Source organism: Apium graveolens, chromosome 9 (assembly GCF_009905375.1).
Source record: "Apium graveolens cultivar Ventura chromosome 9, ASM990537v1, whole genome shotgun sequence".
NCBI lineage: Eukaryota > Viridiplantae > Streptophyta > Magnoliopsida > Apiales > Apiaceae > Apium > Apium graveolens.
Genome location: NC_133655.1, coordinates 121,429,407 through 121,451,614, shown reverse-complemented (window position 1 = coordinate 121,451,614; position 22,208 = coordinate 121,429,407). Strand labels below are relative to the sequence as shown.

The window sequence follows — 22,208 nt, the reverse complement described above, 5'->3', positions numbered from 1 at the left end:
CCATAGTTAGTCAGAGAATCGATCTCATAGACAACGCCTTTAGTTGAGCAGTGATAGCCTTAGTTGTATCCACTTCAAAAACTCCTGCTACCTTGCCCTATGGCAATTTCTGGGTTGGATACTGATATTCATTAGCAGCCATCAGTTCAATTAGCTCATACGCTTCCTCATAGCACTTTGCCCATAAAGCTCCATCTGATGCTGCATCGAGCATGGGTCTTGACTGTGCTCCCAAACCATTATAGAAACAACTAATGATCATCCAATAAGGCATTCCATGATTAAGACACTTCCTAAGCATCTCCTTGTAGCGCTCCCAAGCTTCACATAGAGACTCTCCCGATTGCTACGCAAATTAAGTAAGAGCGTTCTTGATTGCAGCTGTCTTCGCCATATGGAAGAATTTAGTGAGAAACTTTTGAGCAGGATCTTTCCAAGTAGCAATCGAACCAGCTGGTAGAGAGTGTAACCAACTCTTAGATTTTTCCCTCAGAGAGAATGGGAACAGTATCAATTTCACAGCATCTTCAGAAATATTATTGAACTTGAAGGTGTCGCAGATCTTTATGAAATCCCTAATGTGCATATTAGGATCTTCCGCTGGAGAACCCCCAAACTGGACTGAATTATGTACCATCTGAATTATGCCAGGCTTGATCTTAAAGGTATTAGTTGCGATAACTAGCCTGACAATGCTAGATTGAATGTCATTGATCTTTGGTTGAGAATAATCTATCAACGCTTTCGTTGCTGCTGCTGGATCTCCCATTATAGTGGAAACTAGAGTACTTGAAACACACACAAGTAAACCGTTAAAGTAAAAGAATCCGAGTCAGTGAACTTTAACAACCACTCATGTCAAGCACATAAACTAAAAATTAACACTGAGTCCCCGGCAGCAGCGCCAAAAACTTGTTAGGGTGAAGACACGCGCTAAAATTACACGCAAGTACACGAGTTCGCAAGTAGTATAAGATATAAATCAGATTCATTCCCACAGAGACACTTTTGGTTAACTTAAGATTATGCACCTATGCAACAATGGTATAGCTATCGCTCAATGACAAGACAATAACAAGTTGAGATGTTTATAACTAAGATTAAATTAATAGGAAATTAACTAAGAATAAAAGTGATTGAACTAACTATATGAGACAAAAATGGTATTCTAACTTCATTAAATACTTCATTCAAAGTCATTGTTTTTAACCTTTGCATGCAATGGTGATGACAACTAATCAGATAACACGAAACTAGTAAATGCTAACTTTCATTGTACGAATACCCTAATACCAGAAATCCATAAAAGAGATAGACGCTGAATGGACACCAATTATATTGAGACCCTATATGTCTATAGAATTTGACAACATAAAGGTTTAATGAACAAGTAATCTATCATGATTACATAGGGCAAGTAAGATGGTTAAAATTATCTACGAATCATGCATAACAAATACATGAACCTATGCTAGCATGGCAAGTTCTAAATCTCTATATTCACTGTCGCTTCAATAGAGATTAACATCCTATATTATATGTTAGCTACACACATAAGATGAATAAGCACAACCAATACTAGGATATCAATCAATCACCACACACCTTGATATTGAAGCAAATTAACTATGAAAATCCATAAGTAAATCCGTTAGAACCCCACGATAACGATTAGTTCATAACCGAACTCATCGTCACCATGCATTCCAATGAAAGCATGATAATAAACAATATAAGAGTACTAGGATTCAAAGGAAAATTGAAAACAAGCATCCAAGTATAAACTATACTAAAGAAAACAAAAGTCTTCTTTTCTGTAGCCATCTCGTGCTCTCTAGGTCTTCTTATTGCTCTCCCCTCGCTCCTTGTCGTTAAAAATGACTTTTTATTGGTATATATAAGCCCCTAGTGGATCTGCACCCTCAAAATCATCAATTTCTACAAAAATCAGGATTTTGGGGCAAAAAGGGCGGGGCGACTGCGCAAAAATTAGCGTGGGCGTGCTGGTTTTTTGGCAGAAAGTCGGGGCGGCCGCGCAGGGTTTCTGGATCTTTCTGCTGATTCTTCTTTTGGCCGTATCTTGAGTTCTCCTCGTCAAAATTAGGCGATTCAACTGCCCACACGAAGAAAACGAGATTCTCTTCAACTTGAGAAAGGCCTAGGCTTCCAATTCTTAGCTATTTTCAGGATATTTCCTTGAAAATCTCCTTTCTTCATTTAACTGATGCCTGAAATGTAATAACACAAAAACATATCTCAAATACCAACAACTTGAGTCCAAAACACCAACTTAAGCTTGTAATGAAGCATTCCAAACCGATGCTTGTCCTCAAGCATAAAAGAACTCAAAACTAGAAGATAAACCTAATGCATGGGTGCAACTACTTGAATGCAACTTCATGATCATGCAATCGATCCCTTCAGAATAACCATAACCAACTAACAAGAGAATGCCTATAAGAATAAAATGACTCTATACAAAGTTAGAATAGATCTCACAAATAAACTCATAAACCAGAATGTGCGTGTGTGAATGCTAGATCAATAACCATATCCTATCTTTCATTAAAACAATCACGAGTTTATAAACAGAATAGCTGTTAAATGCATAATGGCTCACAACACCTCCTTTCTACTAGAGTTCTACAAGGATTCATGCTATTATTGAACACATAACAAAGATGCTTATTTGACAGTACAATGAATGAGGTCTTAAAATAATTATACAATAATAACCATGTGGCGAGCGTTAGGTTAGCGGATCCCAGACTATCACAGCCTTAGGTCACTAAGCACAAAGTCCCCTAGAACTTAATAACTCGAGTATTAAAGAGCTCACTCTTGATCAATTATGCATAAACACATACTTTTCTTTTTCTTTTTTTTTTCTCTTTTTTTTTCTTTTTTTTTCTTAATTATTTCTGAATGAGTGCGTTTCGCTCCATCTCATTCAACCCCAGACTACTCATAAAAATATGAGCAGGCTACTAGCCATTTAACTCCTAGCCTTATTCACAACTAGCAATGAAATCCAAGTTTTCCTATAGATTAAAATTCAGGTTCTTACGCCATTACGAGAATACCACAAATTCTAGATATAAACAAGTGATTAAATCTCAACAAATAAAAAAGTCTAATCATGATCTAGTTCGAAAGCAACCTATAAGACTTGTGAATGAATTTTGTTTCTGGGCATGCAAATCAATTCATTAGGACTTAAATAACCCTCTATTCGTCATCACCACACTAAAATCAACATCAACTTATTAATCAGAAAAAGCTCAACCTAAGGGATCATTTTATATGCATGCACATGCAACTATATGAACTCACATAAAAACATAAACAAATATGTCCTATATGAACAATCACGCAAAAATATGAATGAAATACAACTAAACATGCAACATGAATCTATATGAATCTATATGGACACATGTTGAGTGGCTTTTATGATACTTTATATGCTCCATTAAGCTTTAAATTGGTGTTTTTGTACTCAAGTTGTTGGTGTTTCAATGTGCTTTCTAGTGTTTTTGCATTTCGAGCATTAATCCGGAATTCAGGTAAATTAGCATTGATTTAATGCTAATATAGTGTTAGGATGGTGTCCAAGGAATAAAGCTCGTGAAGACCAACTCATTGCAGCAAGAAAAGAAGAAATAGGAGTTTTTTCCAGAAGGTCGGCGCGCCCGCGCCTGAAGAACAGAGACACAGAACGCCCGCGCTGATCAAGCGCGTGGCCACGCCAGGTCGGGATTTTAGAATCCTGATACTTGTGGGCTTTTGATTGGGAGACTTCTACTATGCATGGGATGCTATATTTACATAAATAAAGGTCATTTTTCATAAGGAGACATACCAGAGCTCAAGGAGAAGGCGTAAGAAGACCGTTTAGCACAATTCGACGAAGGCGAAGAGGATCTAGTTTATACTTGTGATTTTTTTGTTATAAGTTGTAACTTTGGATGCTACTTTTCTTATTCGTGAACCTATACTCTTGTTTCGTACTTGGTTTATTATTTATTCAGTATAAATACTACATTTATTATACCATGCTTTCATCAGAACCCACGTTGATGATGAGTCTGATTATGGGCTAATCGTTATCGTGGGGTTCTAGCAGATTTATAATGGATTTATTTTGTTAATTTGTTTCAATACCTTAGTGTGTGGTGATTGTATGATACTAGTATTGGTTGTGCTTATTCGTCTTCTGAGCGTCGCGAACTTATAAGATAGCGTGTTAATCTTTAATAAAGCGACATTGAATTAAAGGATTTAGAACTTGCCATGCTAGAATAGGTTCATGTGTTATTGTTAGGTCACACAACACTATAGAAGGGGGTTGAATATAGTGTTTATACAATCAAATCGATTTCAACACAAGTATGTAACAAAGATCAAGTATATTCAAATAAACTCTGTTACAATAGAACTGTTGTTCTCTCTCAGTGATGAACAAATATCACTAAGAGCTGCTAGGTTATAATGAATAGTGTTCTCGTTAACTTAAAACATATAGTGTAAACCTAAGCTGTGTTTATATAGTACACAGTTATAAGATATGTTCTAATTGATATGGAATATAATTCTGTCTCCTAAAATATATCAATCAGATATTATCTTCTACAAGTCTTCTAGCTGTCCACTTCTTTATGCATATCTTCTATTGTTTTAGTCCAGATCTTCTCCTGTAAATCAGCCGCATTCCTTATCTTAAGTCTTCCTGCACTTAAATACTGATATATATCTTCTAACGCCTTAAGTTCTGATATTAAGTTCTGACTTCAGTAAGTACTGATTCCCAGTAAGTCCTGATATTAAATTCTGAAAACTAAACACAACAGATCAGACATGACATCTCAAATATATCTAAAAATCTCCCCCAACTTGTAAATTATGAAAAATATACAAGTTAATAGATTTGATGATGTCAAAAACCATTAAGTACAAATGCAAATAAGAGTTTAATTAGACAACTAACTACAACTTACAATGCTTGCAGCTTTTACCAATTTTACTGAGTCAATCTGAATCCAAAGTGATTCTTGACAAAGTCGGATATTAGCTTCCTTTCTGCATTCTTCGAGACTTGAGCTAGTATAGCCTTGACTTGCTTCAATTCTCCATCTTGACTTCCAATATGGTAGATTGTAGTCCAAAGAGCTGAGATGTGATTTCTTTCTAATCCATCACCAAGTCTGATTACTCTGGGATGAGATGAGTCTTCATTATAGCACAAACATTTTCCCTTTAGAATTATCTTTAATGTAGCAGAATTCTTCTTCATTGGGATTTCTCTTCCATCATTTTCAACAATCTTGGGAACAAATTCTTCAACCTTTGATCCTGAGATTCTGGCTTTGTCCCTTATGGTCTTCATTAAGAATTTTGACCAATTTCTGGTAACATCAGACTTTATCTCCAAAAAATAATGAAAGAATTGAAGTTCTTTCAGAGATTTGTTTAGTACATCTGATTCTGACATCCAGTTTGTCCTTCCATCTTCAAGAAATAGAATCAGTTTTTCTTTTGGATATTTCTTATCATGAACATCCAGTACCACTTGAACAGATATAACCTTATCAAGGTGTTTCTGTGTAATATCTTCAAGAGGTTTTTCAGTCAATAAGAATGGATCTTTTGTAAGTACTTCTACTCCTATCATCACCTTAGCTTCTTCAAAACCTAGTCCAGCCCCGTCTCTTACTTCCCTGGCTTTCAATCCAATAGTCATGAACTGAGACAACAATTGACTTTTCTTAGGTTCTGATGGCTTAGCATTTTTCCACAAGAGTTTCTTCTTATCAGTAACTATCATTTTATCTAAATCAACTTGAGCACTGTCAGAGGTTGATTTCTTGATGACTTGATCAGAATTTGTTGTTCCTTATATAGCTTGCTATTTTTCACTCTGAACAACTTGAGCTTTGTCAGAGGTTGTCTTGGATTCTTCAGTTATCTTCCTTCTTTTCAGAGTTTGAACATCTTTATCTTCAACAACAGTATCATCATAAACTTGAACCATTTTGCACACAGGTTTCATCAGGACTTGAGGAATCCTCATCTCCTGTGGCTTTGTTATTGGTTCACCGACCTTTGATTTCCCTTTCCATTTGGGATCATTCTCAGCTTGTGATATTAACTTGAGCTTTGAAGCATCAGAAGTTGGTTTTTCTTTAATCACAATGCCTTTCTCCTCAGGCCTTGGAGGTTTCTTTGCATCAGAAGCTTTAGGTTTAAGATTTATCTTCTCAGCTACAAACCTAGCTTCTTCTTTCTTGAGATTCTCTAAATCCATTCCAGGATTATGCTTGAAAATAATCTTCTAGCAATTTCTTCATCAAGTGTCTGAATTTTAGGATCTTTGTAGTAAACAGTAGTCTACTTTCCCTTGAGCTTCAGAGTTTGCATAAACTTCTGAGAGTCTTTACTTCCTTGTTGAATCAGAACTTCAGAACTTGATATCATATTTTGATTATCAGAACTTGCTATTTGACCTTGAGCATTTACAGCATCAGTATTTGTCTTCTTTTGAGTAGAAGATTTGCTTGAATCGGAATTTAGTTTCCTTGAAGAAACTTTGCTGCTTTGTCCTTGACCTTAACCCTTACGGTTTCCCTGGTCATCTTCTTTATCATCCTTTTTCTTCAGAGCTTGAGTAGGCTTGCATTTGTCTTTAACTACCTTCTCCCCCTTTTTGGCATCATCAGGTAAGAGTAGAGAGAGAAGAAGTGCTACTGAAGTTTGGATCTCATCAAATTGTGTTTGTTGAGCAGCTTGATTCTGAAGGACCTCAGTCATTTGGGCCTTCTGCTCTTCTTGAACCTTCTCAATAGCTTCAAGTTTCTTTGAAATAGGTCTGATATACCTAGATTTGTCCAGTTTAAATTATAGGTCTAGCTTGTCAGCTTACTCCTTAAGGTTATCAAGCTTGGCATGAGTAACAGAGTGTTGACCCTGAAGACTCTTTGTACTGAGAGCTGTGACTCTAAGGTGAGCTTGAAAGTCAGGATTTGTCATCAACTCATCAGCCTTGCCAATATGTTCTGACAGAACTTTGGAGCTTGGAGTGAAGTCAGGATCATTCCACTTTTGAATCCATTCTACTCCCCTATAAGTTTCTTCCCATGGAACAGGGGCTTCTTGTTCAACAAACTTTTCAAGCAATGCCTCCTTTTCAAGAATGGGAGCTGGAGTATTAACTGGAGCACTATCGCCAGAACTTGCCAAATCCTCATCTTCTGATAGAATCAGAGTTTGTGGTACAGAAGGAGAGGCTGGAGTAGCTTCATTTGTATCAGTATCTAAGTGCAAAACAGGAGTTGAAGGCATATCAGCATTTGTTGTTGGAGAAGTAGGTGAAGTCAGCACTTGTCCTTGAGGAGCTTTCAGAAACAGAACTGAAGGAATGTGCAACCTGTGAATATCAATTTTAGGACTTAATCCTGAATCCTCAACTGGAGCTGTTTCTCTGATAGGAGAGAGAGGAAAGGTGATCACTGTATCTGGAACAGTGTCATCAACTGGAGGTGGAGGTGGCAGAGCTTCAATAATTGTAGGTTCTGATGGGATCAGAGATTCCTGATCCCCTTCCTCAGCCTCAGAATATTGTGATCTTGTAATTTTTACCCCTGTTTTCTTCTTTGTTCTTCTGGATGAAGGGGTGACTTTCTCTGTATCAGAGTTTGTGGATCTTTTTCTTTTCAAAGTCCCAGAAGCTTCAGGTGCTTTCCCTTTCTGAAGAATTGATTCTTCAGCTGCTGTATCCTTCTGAAAAATAACATTTTCAGCTTCTTGTGTCACAGGTTCTGATGCATAAACCTGGATCTGCTCATCTTTATCAGACTTATCCCTCAAAATTATCCTTCTTCTCCTTGGTGGAGACTTAGGCACACTGATAGTTCTTTTTGGCTTGGGCCTAGAAGTTGTAGTAGTTTTTACAACTGGCACTTTCTAAGAAGTACCAGAGGGTGATTTGGATTTGGTTGAGGGTCTGACTGTAGGTTCTGATTGTTATGGTTGAGAGGTAGTGGGTGCTAGTTGGAAATATGTCATGATGGTAGGCTATAGTTGAAGTGAAGAAGTGGTAGGTTGTGTAGGTGCTGATGGAGGTTGGGATGGTTGGATATCAGGATATATGGCAGTATAAGTGTTTGGATCAGAGTTTACTAAGACTTGTTTGACTGATTCAGGAATTTGGAGGGGTCTTAGTATAGCCTTCTTATTATTTGATAATAAGTCAGTGAAAGCCCTTTTAGCAAGTTTAAAGGGTTTAATCAACTCACTAGCTAGTTAGGCCTTATCAGAACTACGGAAACTGTAAATAAGTTGGCAAAATCTAGCAAAATATACAGTATTTCTGTCCTCTTGCATCCTATCCCCAATAAATCCTAGTACATCACTAGCATAATCAAAATGAGATTAAGTAAGTAGAGCATACCCAATTTGCTGACTAAAGATTGGAATGGCATCAAAGTTAGAGCACTTGTTTGCAAAGGCCTTGGTGATGCAGTCGAAAAAGAAACTCCATTCCCTCCTTATATGGGGTCTCTTCAATTGGCCCAGCTTTGCCAAAGACTTTTCATAACCCAGGTTGGCCATCATCTGTTGAAGAGCTGGTTCCCCAATATTTGAATTGTAAACACATTTTTCTGGAAGATGTAAAGCTTGTCGAACAATAGCCAAAGTCACCACATGTTCATCCTCCCCTGTTGTAAATATGATACTTGGGGACCCATGTGCACCACCATCATCATACACACCTCTCCTCCAAAACTCCAGCACTTGAGTTCCTGAGATTGCTTCTGGTTGGGTCAAAGCATACCCAATTTCACTTTGAGATAGAAAATCTTTGATGAAGTGAAGTTCTGATGGAGCTTCATCCTTAGAAAGAATAGCCATGTAGTTGTTAGGAACAAACTTGGATCCATTGAAAATGATGTCCTTTGGTGCCATTTCTGTAAGAAATAAGTGAGAAAATAGTGTGTTTGCAAGGTGTTTGATAAATTGCCTGTATGAGAGTCCGTCAGAAAATAGAGAGAAAAAGAGAGAGAGAGAGAGAGAGAGAGAGAGAGAGAGAGAGAGAGAGAGAGAGTAAAAGAAATAAGATAGAAGTAAGAGTAGGTAAAAGATTGTAAAATCTTTTAACTCTTAATATATAATCTTTCCACTTAACAGTTATTTTTGTGAATTAGAACAGATCTTTTTACACCTGGAAGCCAGGAAATGGGCAAATCAGTAATGAGTGGGCACGGTAAATGTGCAATAATTATTACTCACATGTTGTTATCAAAAGTAACACGCAACCCATTAACAAAATAATTAACAATGTTTTTCTCTTAATTATTTTCTGAAAATATGACCGTTACAGTAAATATCAGAATCAAGTCAAGTAAATTATTAGTGCCACGTAAGCATCAGAGTTTCCATCAGGATTTGCATCAGAACTTGACTATTATCAGAATTTAACGGTCATCAGAACATGGCTTCTGTACTCAAAAAGTGAATTTCCGTGTCTGTGATTCTTCGTATAAATACTGACTTGTTTTCTTCAGAGTTTAATCATCAGAACTTCAATCAGAACTTGTCCTCATAATTTATGCAAATAATACTAAACTGTTTGTCAAAACAACTTAATCTCCATAGTTATTTTCATCATTCACATGGAGTGAGAGTGTGTGCATTGGAAAATGATCAGATAAAGATTAAAGTCTGATAAACTTCAGTATACCTTAGATATAAGGCATAACTAAGAAAGATTACTTAAAATCTGTCTTTAATCTGGAGGTCTACTATATAACAGATTTATGCTAGAGTCCACCTTAATTGTTTGTGCTCATTTTATACATCTTTTGTCATTATTTTTACAGTGGCTTCTCAGTGTAAATGAGTCACAACTGCTATCAGAATTTATGCTATTATCAGAGTATTTCTCCAGTAATCAGAAAATGTGAAAAGTCACCAAGAAAAATTTATTTGCTTTTCTAATGCATATAACTTAATACCAGCAATGCACATGGATCTTCCCTTTCACATAAATTACTCTAGATCTCAAAGGAGTACCTGATTTCAATTTTCTTTTCTTTTATTTTCTTCAGATAAGTGAGGCTTATCAAGCATGTAGTTTATCCTTAAGATTTACTGACATCAGAATTTGACAGATAAGAAGCATTAATCTAGTTTGAGACTTAGTAATAAGATACACAAAGTAAATTTGACTGACATTAAAATCAGAGTTTGCTTGTGTTATAGTTTTTCACATAACTAACTAATTCAAACATGGGATACACAGTTTGTTAAAAACTACTAAGTCAGCATCTAACAATTAATCCTCATTGGAGTGAATAGTCACAGAACATACAAAACACTATTAGATATATTTGATAATGTCAAGGTTAATATGATTTATGTTTAGTTTTCAGATCTTACTTAAACAGGATAAATCAGTACTTACTGGAAGTCAGGACTTAAGGATATCAGTACTTATATTATCAGGAGATAATCATCAGAAGATGGATATCAGACCTTAAGCGATGAAGGATGTTCAGATAAGGATAGTAGCTAATTAAAGGAAAGAAGATCGAGATAAACATAAAAAGAGATATGCATGAAGAAGGAATTCTATTAAGAATAGAATACTTGAAAGAAAAGATATTTGATTGATATATTTTAGGAAGCAGAATTATATTCCATATCAATTAGCGATTATCTTGTAACTGTGTAGTATATAAACAGAGACATAGGGTTTACACTATAAGTGTTATCATATTCGAGAAGATTATTCATTGTAACCCTAGCAGCTCTCGTGATATTTGTTCATCACTGAGAGGTAACGGTTCCCTACTGTAACAGAGTTTATTGTTTCAATAAAGTTTGTTTTCTGTTACTTGAGATATTAAAGTTCGATTTGATTGTACTTTACACTGTATTCACCCCCTCTACAGTGTGTGTGACCTAACAAGTGGTATCAGAGCCTATCTGTTAACGCACATACAGTTAAATATCCAAACACAATCATGTCTGACACAGAAACTCCAACTAAGCCTACCAAAACTGAAGAACCTTCAAAGACACAAATTCAAAGTCGGTATGAAACCATCAGAGTTCCCATACCGAGACCATCTGAATATGCCATATGGAAGGCGAGGATGACCATGTTTCTGGAAGCTACAGATCCAGAATATCTTGATAGAATCAAGGAAGGACCTCACAAACCAACCAAGCTCGCTGTTGCAGTTACAGGTGAAGCAGCAAAGACCGTACCAAAGGAGGAGAGTGATTATACTGCTGAAGATATCGCATCAATTGCTAAGGATGCTAAGGTACGACACTTACTGCATAGTGCCATTGATAATGTAATGTCAAACAGGGTAATTAACTGCAAGACTGCTAAGGAGATATGGGATGCTCTGGAAACAAGGTGTCAGGGAACTGATACAATTAAGAAGAACATGAAGACAATACTCACTCAAGAGTATGAACACTTTGACTCAAAGGCTAATGAGTCATTGACTGATTTATATGATAGATTTGTCAAACTCTTGAATGATCTGTCACTGGTTAATAAGGAGTATGATCTTGAAGATTCAAACCTTAAATTCCTGTTAGCTCTTCCTGAATGTTGGGATTTGAAGGCAACAACAATAAGAGACAACTACAGTCTTGATGAAACAACTCTTGATGAAATTTATGGAATGCTCAAGACTCATGAACTTGAGATGGAACAAAGAAGCAAGAGGAAAAGAGGAAAGTCAAGGACAGTTGCTCTTAAGGCTGAAGAAGAATCCCCCAAGGCAGCTACCTCAAGGAAAGACAAGGGTAAAGCTCTTTTCACAAAGTCTGACACTGAGTCATCAAGTTCTGAAAGTGACGATGACTCAGATTCTGAAAGCTTGCCTGAGACTGATGCTGATGAGGAGATGATGAAGCTGTGTGCTCTTATGGTGAAAGGGATCACAAAGATTGCATACAGGAAGTTCAGGAAGGGAAAGAAGTTTTCCAGGAAAGGCACAAGTTCTGATAAGAAGAATTTCAGAAGATCTGAGGGCAGAGGAGGAAAGTCTGATAGAGGAGATTATACCAATGTCAAATGCTATAACTGTGGTGAGAAAGGCCACATATCTCCTGATTGTAAGAAAATGAAGGGTGACAAAGGCAAGGCTCTTGTCACAAAGAAGAAAAGCTGGACAGACACCTCAGACTCTGAAAGTGAGGAGAACTATGCTTTGATGGCAAATGCTGATAAAGAAAGTGCTGAGAGCAGTTCTGAAGCTGCTGAAACAAAGGTACCTCAGACTACTTATGCTTTTCATATTGATGATATTAATGAGTTGAGAAGATATCTTAAAACCATGTTTGTTAGTTATAGAGATCAAACTTTAACATGTGAAAGATTAACTTCTGAAAATCTTGCTTTTAAGAAAAGAAATGATTTCTTAGAAAAAGAGTTAGTTATGTTCCATCAAACTCAGAAGGATAGAGATGATGCTTTTTATGTTAGGGATGAAGTGCTAAAAATGAATGAATCTCTAAAAACTGAGTTAGAAAAGGAAAGAGAGATAATCAGGACTTGGACTAACTCTGGCAGAATAACTCAAAATTTGCTAAGTAGTGAAAATTGGAAAGAGGGCTTAGGTTATGGAGAGGATAAGAATGATAAAGGAACTGTAGAAATTAAGCCCGTTGTTAAGGAAAAGCCAAAGTTAAAACCTGTTAAGTTTGTAACTGTAAAGTCTGATAATGATAAATCAGAAGTTAAAGAGGGATTAACTTCTGACAAACTAAAACAGGAAAAGACAGCTGAAGTAAACATAGGCTTAATGACTAAGAAGCAGCTTAAGCATAAGCTGAAAGATGTTAAGAATGCAAACAAGGTAAAATCACCTAGGAAAAATAGGAATGGAAAGGAAGGTGTGAATAAAAGCAATGATTATAAGCCTGTTCCTGAAGCTCCTAGTAAAATGTGTCATAACTATGGAAGTTCTAACCATCTGGCTTCTTTTTGCAGGAAGAATAAGAAAATAAACTCCTTACTTTCAAAGTCAGGAGTTAAGAGTCGGTATGTTAGATATAAGCCACAAAATCCTTGTTTTCATTGTGGTAGTTTATGGCATTCCATTTATACTTGTAAGGAATATCATAGTTTGTACTATGATTATTATCAAATAAAACCTTCTTTAAAGAAAGTTTCCATTGTTCCTTCTAGTGTAAATTCTGATACAAAGTCTGATAGTGTAAATTCTGATAAGAAAAATCTTAACATAAACTCTGATGCTAAGTCCGCTGCAAATGTTAATAAACTTGATAAGGCCAAAGGATCCAAGCAAGTCTGGGTCCTTAAAACTAATCATTAGTGGTCTTTGTGATTGCAGGGCAACAGGAAATATATCCTAGTTCTGGATAGTGGATGTTCAGGACATATGACTGGAAATAAAGCCCTGCTATCAGACTTTGTGGAGAAAGCTGGCCCAAGTGTTTCTTATGGAGATGGCAACATTGGAAAAACTTTGGGATATGGCAATATCAATCTTGAGAATGTCATCATTAAAGAAGTAGCTATGGTCTCAGGACTTAAACACAATCTGCTGAGTATAAGTTAAATCTGTGACAGAGGTTATCATGTTGATTTCTTTGAAGAACACTGTGAAGTTGTGAGTAAATCCAAAGGCAAAGTTGTTCTGAAAGGATACAGGCGTGGTAACATTTATGAAGCTAAGCTTTCAACAAGTACTGATGGTTCGACAATCTGTCTGATGAGTAGAGCATCAATTGAAGAAAGCTGGAATTGGCACAAGAAACTCTCTCATTTAAATTTCAATAATATAAATGAGCTGGTCAAGAAAGATCTTGTGAGAGGACTGCCAAAGTCAGTATTTGCTCCTGATGGCCTTTGTGATTCTTTTCAGAAGGCCAAACAAAGAAAATCTTCATTCAAGAGCAAGACTGAATCATCAATTCTTGAGCCTTATCATCTACTACATGTTGATCTATTTGGTCCAGTGAATGTCATGTCTATTGCAAAGAAGAAATATGCGTTGGTCACAGTGGATGAGTTCATCAGATACACATGGGTGTATTTCTTGCACACAAAAAGTGAAACTGCATCTATCTTGATTGATCATGTCAAACATTTGGATAAATTGTTCAAAGATTCTGTGAAAACCATAAGGAGTGATAATGGTACTGAGTTCAAGAATTTGATAATGGAAGAGTTCTGCAAAAACCATGGAATTAAGCAGGAATTTTCTGCTCCTGGAACTCCACAGCAAAATGGAGTTGTTGAAAGGAAGAATAGAACTCTCATTGAAGCTGCACGTACAATGCTTGAAGAAGCAAAGCTTCCAACCTATTTCTGGGCTGAAGCTGTGCAGACTGCTTGTTTTACTCAAAATGCAACACTCATTAACAAGCAAGGAAAAACACCATATGAGATGGTGAAGAAAAAGAAGCCAAATCTGAAGTACTTTCATGTATTTGGATGCAAGTGTTTTGTTCTTAAGACTCATCCTGAACAACTATCCAATTTTATTTAAAAGCTGATGAAGGAATTTTTGTTGGATATCCAATTTCCACAAAAGCCTTCAGAGTCTATAATTTGAGAACAAGAGTGGTCATGGAATCTATCAATGTCTCCTTTCATGACAAGAAGATTACTGGACTTGAAGATTTTATTGATCATGATCAGCTGAGATTTGAAAATGAAGACTCAAATTCTGATACTGAAAATCCTGACAATTTAAATCCTGATAATGCCAACTCTGATGGATTAAACTCTGATGTTATTGAAACTGTGGTGTCTACGTCAAAGAAAGATGCACCTATGCAGGGGGAGCATACTCAAGATCTTACCACATCTCCAGAAGCATCAGAACATACATCTGGCTCTTCAAGTTCTGATTCGTCAAGTTCTGATAAGCCAAGTTCTGATAGTTCTGAAAATCTAAATTCTGAAGAATCCAACTCAGAGAGCATAGTTTCAGGGGGAGCATCAGAAAATGAAGTTGAAGACAGCATGGATCATGGGGGAGCATCCAGTTCTAGAGAAAACCTTCCATCTGCAAGGAAGTGGACTAAATCACATACACCTGATTTGATAATTGGAAATCCTGATGCAGGTGTCAGAACTAGAACAGGTACTTCAAACGAATGTCTTTACAATTCTTTTCTTTCTCAGACTGAGCCAAAGAAAGTGGAAGAAGCCCTTCAAGATGCTGATTGGGTGCAAGCAATGCAGGAAGAGTTAAATGAATTTGAAAAAAACAAAGTCTGGACCCTAGTGCCAAGACCAAAGAATAGATCTGTTGTTGGTACAAAGTGGGTATTCAGAAACAAAACTGACAGTGATGGCATAATTACAAGGAATAAAGCAAGGCTGGTTGCAAAAGGATATTCTCAATATGAGGGAATTGATTATGATGAAACATTTGCACCAATTTCTAGGTTAGCTCTCTACTCTATCTAACTGCTAGTAGACCTGATATCATGTATGCTACATGTCTTTGTGCAAGATTTCAAGCAGATCCAAGAGAACCTCACTTAACAGATGTGAAAAGAATTTTCAAGTATCTTAAGGGAACAACTGATCTGGGATTGTGGTATCCCAGAGAATCAGATTTTAAACTAATAGGTTACTCAGATGCAGATTTTGCAGGTTGCAAAATTGACAGGAAAAGCATAAGTGGAAGCTGCCAATTTCTTGGAGGCATATTGGTTTCTTGGTTTATCAAGAAATAAAAGTCAATTTCCACATCAACTGCAGAAGCAGAATATATTGCTGCAGGAAGCTGTTGTGCACAGATTCTTTGGATGAAGAATCAGTTACTGGATTATGGGTTAACATATTTCAAAATCCCTATTTACTGTGATAATCAAAGTGCTATTGCTATGACAGGTAATCCAGTTCAACACTCTATGACAAAGCACATCAGCATCAGGTATCACTTCATCAGGGAACATGTGGATGAAGGTACAGTGGAATTTCACTTTGTTCCAACAGATCAACAACTAGCAGATATCTTCACAAAACCATTGTGTGAAGCTACTTTTACAAGATTGGTAAATGAACTTGGAATAGTTTCAGGTTCTTTCTCTAAATCTGCTTAGTTTTGTTCTGATGCATCAGACTTTATGATCAGTATTTACAGAATTTACTCTCTTTGTGTATTCTGTGCTTAATTGAAAAATGTGCTTAAGTACTGACTGTTGTCTGATATATGTTTCTAAACTCTAAAAATGATATGTCTGTTTGTGTAACTATTCAATCCTATGAGGATAACTGTGCTAGATGCTGACTTAGTAGTCTTCAATAAATAAGGGATCCCATGTTAGAAGTAATTATTTCTGTGGAAATTCATTGACACAAGCAAATTCTGATATTGAGCTTAGTTGAGTTTACTTTGTCTATCTTATTACTAAGTCACAAACTAGAATATTGCTTCTCATCTGTTGAGTTCTGATGCTAGTAAATCTGTTTGGATGTACTAAGTGCTGATAAACCTCACTTATCAAAAGAAAAGGAAAAAGAATCAAGGATTAAACTTCAGGTACTCCTTTGAGATCTAGAGTACAAATGTGGAAGGAACGACCCAAGTGCATTGCTGGTATTAAGTAAATATGCATCAGAAAAGTAAAATATTTTCTTGGTGACTTTTCACACTCTATGATTACTGGAGAAATACTCTGATAATAACATAAATTCTGATAAGCAGTCGTGACTCACTTACACTGAGAATCCACTGTAAACTGGAATTTAAAAAGATGCATAAAATTAGCACAAAATAGTTGAGGTGGACTCAAGCATGAACTCATTCAACAGTAGGTTTCAGAATAATGACAGCTCTTTAACAAAGTTTTAGTTATGCCTTATTTCTAAGATGTACTGAAGTGAATCAGACTTTACTCCTTGTCTGATATTTAACTTAATGCACACACTAAACACTCCATATGAATGATGAAAATCACTGTAGTGATCTATGTTGTTTTAGATGAACAGTTATTGTGTCATATTGCACAAATTCTGAGGACAAGTTCTGATGATTAAGTTCTGAAGAATATAAATCAGAATTTGTGTGAGGACTTACTAAGATAGGCATTCATTTTTCGAGTTAAGAAATTATGTTCTGATGACCGTTAAGTTCTGATATAAGTCTAAGTTCTGATATTAAAGTCTGATTCTTTACTTGACTTATTTGTGGATAAAATTTAAAAACATTCTCAGTTTAAACCTGAATATGTTGAAGTGGAAGATTAACAGTCACTATATTTAGGGATAGTGGTACTCGTACATGAACAATCAACTTTTAATTGCTTCTTGTGCGCATTAAACCATGTTTTCCCTTTCCAATGAATGTTTTTCTTTTTCCAAGTCTGGGGAGACGGGGTAGAATTAATTCAACCTGTCAGCATTAAATTTCTTTGCGTCTCCTGGCATTCTCTTGCCTATATAAGCAACCACTTCACATCAGCCTTCCCATCAAATCTTTTATCACAAACTCACCTTCATAATCTTTATATCAAAAACACCATAGTCAATTACAATATGTTTTTGAACTACGAAACATTCAACATGGAGCTGAGCTGTGCCAATTGGCAGCAGGAATAACACGTCACTGCCATTCCTGATGAGATATGGGACTCCGTTCCCCAGGAGGTACTTACCCACCTCCCGTTCTTCTACATGGACTACCATCGCCATCTGGAGCGATTGGAGGAGGAAAGGCTGGAAGCTCTCCGCCAGCAAGAGCGAATCATTCGACTCGCTATTCTGTTTGTCGAGAGTAGGAAGAAGAAATGATTTATTTTCTTCTTCCTTTTTTTCTTCATCATCAGTCTTGCCCTGCTTCTTGAGCTAGGACAAAGGCTGTTGACGTTAGGTTTAGCAGCTTAGGGCAATCTTGTAAAAAGTTCTGATGTAATTTAAATTTCATTAATGTATTCTCTTGATATATTAATGAAATTTGTTTTTGTTTCAAGGTCTTGTCTCTGAGATATTTTGTAATGCATTGATAAATTCTGATACATATTCATATTCTGATGACCATATAAATTCTATTTTAACTTAAGTTCTGATTTTACTTTATTAGTACTTGCTCATCTGATTTATTATGGTCATTTTCACTCGAATTTTTTTTCAGAATACTGCAGTGAAAAATAATTTAATAAGTGGGAACAGTTTCAATTTTGAATTAAAACTGATTCACCTTGATTAATGGAATAACTGGGTAAGTGGAACAGTTTTTCCTTGAAATACTGCAAGTGGGTAAGTAATGATTACTGTTTTCTCGTGCCCATTAACTATTCGTTTTTACTGCATGTCTGACAGGTGTCCAACAGTTACATTTTTTTTTCAAAAGTATAAGTAAGACAGAGAGAAGATTTTTTAATCTTTTATTTCCTTTCATACTTTTTCTCTCTATTTGCTTTTACTCTCTTTCTTCTTCTAACGTTGGTTTTTCATATAGACATTCTATTAAACACCTAACAGGCACTTATAAATCTCGATTAATTTCATGGAACCTAAGGATTTAATCATTGATGGAGCTAAATTTGTTCCAAACAACTATGCTGCAATTCTTGATAATGCTGAAGCTCCGTCTGAATTGCATTTTGTGCAAGATATTCTTTGTAATAACCCCAAAATTTTGAACTTTTTGTAACCCTTATGAATAATGTTTTTGCTGATTTTGCTGAATAAGAAAACTGTTCATGCCACACTATGTAGGGTTTCTTTTATGGATATTCTGAGATTTTATTGGTACTCTATATGGTATATAAGTGTATGTAAAGATCGTCAGAATCCAAATTTGAACCTTTTGATTTTTCCCGAAAATCCACCAGATATCGAAAGAATTGAGTATAAGGTAACAGGATAAAAGGGATTTAAATTCAAGGATTTTAATAGAGGATCATAAAAAGGAATATAATGTATTGAGGAAGGTTAAGGGAACCTAAGTAATAAGATCCCGGGTATGATCCCTCAAACGATAAACGAAAACGAAAGTTAAGCGAACCGTATAACAGATCAGCGGTCATTAGCCAAGTAATTATAAGCTAATCAAAGAGATTAGAGGGGATGATGTCATCCAACCAATGAGAAGAGGACAAAGAGGGGAGGGTGACATCACATGATGACATAAGCATGACATAAGGGAAGGAATTGTTGGATGATTTAAAACCACACAAAGTTCAAGGTTAAAAAGGTAATTAACCAAAACAAATCAAAAGAAAATCAACCAACCAAAAAAAAACAAAGCAAAACACAAAATCATTTCTTCTTCAACCAAGGAGCTCTCGACTTTTCTTCATTTCAAGAAGAAGAATTTTCAAAATTCAAGTTCCAAGCTTCCTAAATTGGTAAGATAATTATCTAGTACTCCTTATGCATAGTTATGGCTATTCTATAAGTTTAAGCCTCCAAATCATTCACAATCTTCTCCAAGAAATCAATGAAGAAGATAATGAATAGTGATTTCAAGATTTTTAACTTGATTTTTCTTATTTTTCCTTTAAGATCCAAGCATCCCTAAGACATCTCAAGGCTTCTTAAGGCTTCCTAGCTACTCACATCACTTCAAGGAAGGTATATCATCTCCAAACCCTAGCTTTACTTTGTATATTAGGATGATTTTGGTTGTTATGGTAAAAGAGTAGTTTAATGCTTGTAGGATTAGAGTTTGGGTTGGACTTGTAGTGAATTGAATGTTGAAACTTGTTGATTAGTAAAGGACTTAAGTATAGTTTTAAATTCATAATTGAGAATAAGATAAATTGGAGAACTTGAGGTTTTGGGGGCTGTTGTAGTGTGATATGGATGGACTTTGGTTGTATGAATGGATTGGGGTTGATTGGTGATTGTTTTGGAATGGTATAAATTTGGGAAATCGCGTAAACATAGCCGTCGTAATGTCTGATTTACTTTAGACTGCTTTTGTTCATAACATTAGGACCCAAGAACTCCCTGCTAGGTTTTGACCATTGCCATGTTTAGCTATTTCATGTTACGAGCTTCGTTTTGATATGTGGTTCGTTTGATTCCGATGTACGGTTTAGGAGAAACGGCCGTTTTAAGTAACGACGTTTCGCGAACGAACCATTACCCCTCGCCTTACTTTGAAACATAGGATAAAGACCTTAAAGGACTAATTGGAGTATGAAACATTTATGTAAAGTGTAATAGGCAGTTGGTAAGACACTCGTGAAGGAATCGCCTTAAAACTCGTAATGGTTAAATTATTAAAAATGGTGGAGCCGAGGGTACTCGAGTGACTTAAGAGAATCAGTAAGCGCAAATGGAGCGTTCGAGTCTAATTTGGTTAAAGTATAGATTTACAAGTGAATTTGGTTTAATTCCAACTTACATATTGTTTATAGGTTACCAGACTCGTCCCAAGCCATTTATAACCCGCAGTCGGTCAGGCAAGTTTTCTACCGTATAACTGTTGTTGTGATGTATATGTGAATATGCATGATCTTGTGATAAATGCATATTTGTTATTAGCAAATTCTTGCGATATATTGGAGCATGTGATATGGTATATATGCATGTCTGTTTCGTATTCTTGATTTATATATCTGTTGGTTCAAATGCTTATTAGTTGCATAATACCTATGCTAGAGATAAGCAGTAGTTGCGTATACCCTTAGTATAGGGGACCCAACGGTGAACATATTTCTAAACCGGGAGTCGATATTCCCGAGTATATTATATATATATTTATATATATATGGATATATTTTTCAAAACTATTGATCAAATAAGGTTTATTTGATAACTTTATTTTATTTAATGAATATTATTTGAATATTCATTCGAGGACTTATGACTCTGTTTATTCTATTTAATGATTATTAATTGGATATTCATTTGAGGATGTATGACTCCGTTTATTTTATTTAATGAATATTATTTATAATATTCATTTGAGGTATTATGACTCCACTTATTATTTAATAATATTCTTTATTTTATTAAAGAATAATGTTTCGATAATTAAACTTATTTTCGATTATTCAAATAAAGATAGTACTTTCGTATAAGTATATCTTTGGTTATTTAATATTCATTTCAAGTATGAGTTTTAAAACTTCTACTTCGATTATTTTTATAAGGATTATCTTTACGAGAACATTATTTAAATAATAATATTCAGATATTTCTAATATATCGGGACTGATTTATTTTAATAAATCAGCAGTACTCCAAACATTCTTAAAAATGTTTTCGAGTCTTCAAAATGATTTCTAAAAGTTAGGGCGGATCCCAAAACTCATTCTTTTATATTTAAGATCCTCCTTTCGAAGGGGATTTAAATACTCGCTCGAAACCTGGGGGATCCGGCTCTGTGGTGTATTTTATATTCGCAACGAGGTTGATGTTTTGAGAAAACAGTTTGATTACTCGCCCAATGTTCAGGAAGTAAGCCCATCCAATTGAGTCGGCATAAGCGACAGGCCGGGGTACGGTCTATCAAAGTGTAAGTGGCTGGGTGGCAGTCCATCAACGCGTAAGAGGCTGGGTGGCAGTCCATCACAAGGTCCTTATGTGGCCAGGGTGATGATCGGTGGGGGATTCATCCATCTACTAGTAGAAAAAGTTACTTATTGGTATCTTTGCCTGATCAGCAAGATATCGGGTTTATGCCAAAAAATTCTTTTCCTTTCCAAAATTCATTGGATGTTACAAATTCTGTTCATACTTTACATAACAGAGGTTCCAAGAAATGTTTAAGAGATATATATATGTGGATATATATATCGGGACTAAATAAAGTATCTCGTAACTTTATTTCATTCAATAATATTTCAAAGATTGAATCTATTCAAGTCCTAACTTGTGGTCTCATCTATGGGATGACCTTTTGAAACCTATAATACTTTGAACAGTGGTAGCTCAAGTAGCCTTATAAATGATATAAGTATAGTGAAGTAGTTGGTAACTTCATCCCTTGTTTTTGCTTATATCCAGTAAGTAATTATCTTACACTTTGATAAAGGATTCTAGTAAGTTATCCATTTAGATACTTGCATTATTGTTTACACTATATATTATCTTGCGAGCTGTAATGCTCACTCTTGCTTTATTTCTTCATCATACAACAACAGTTAGGAAAGATGGCCAGACTCAAGCAGACCCAGCGCAAGAGCGTGGGAAGCGCCCCGCGCCTTCCCGTTGAGATCATAGCTGCTATAGCTGCAGAGGTAGATCT

The 22,208-nt window shown here is 35.8% G+C and overlaps 1 non-coding gene across 1 annotated transcript; it reads left to right on the top strand.

Moving 5' to 3' along the window:
* The first annotated feature begins 272 nt into the window (after window positions 1-272).
* Window positions 273-379, top strand: LOC141688192 (small nucleolar RNA R71). The gene has a single exon (XR_012561652.1). It is a non-coding gene; the product is annotated as a small nucleolar RNA R71 (small nucleolar RNA).
* The last annotated feature ends 21,829 nt before the right edge of the window (window positions 380-22,208 follow it).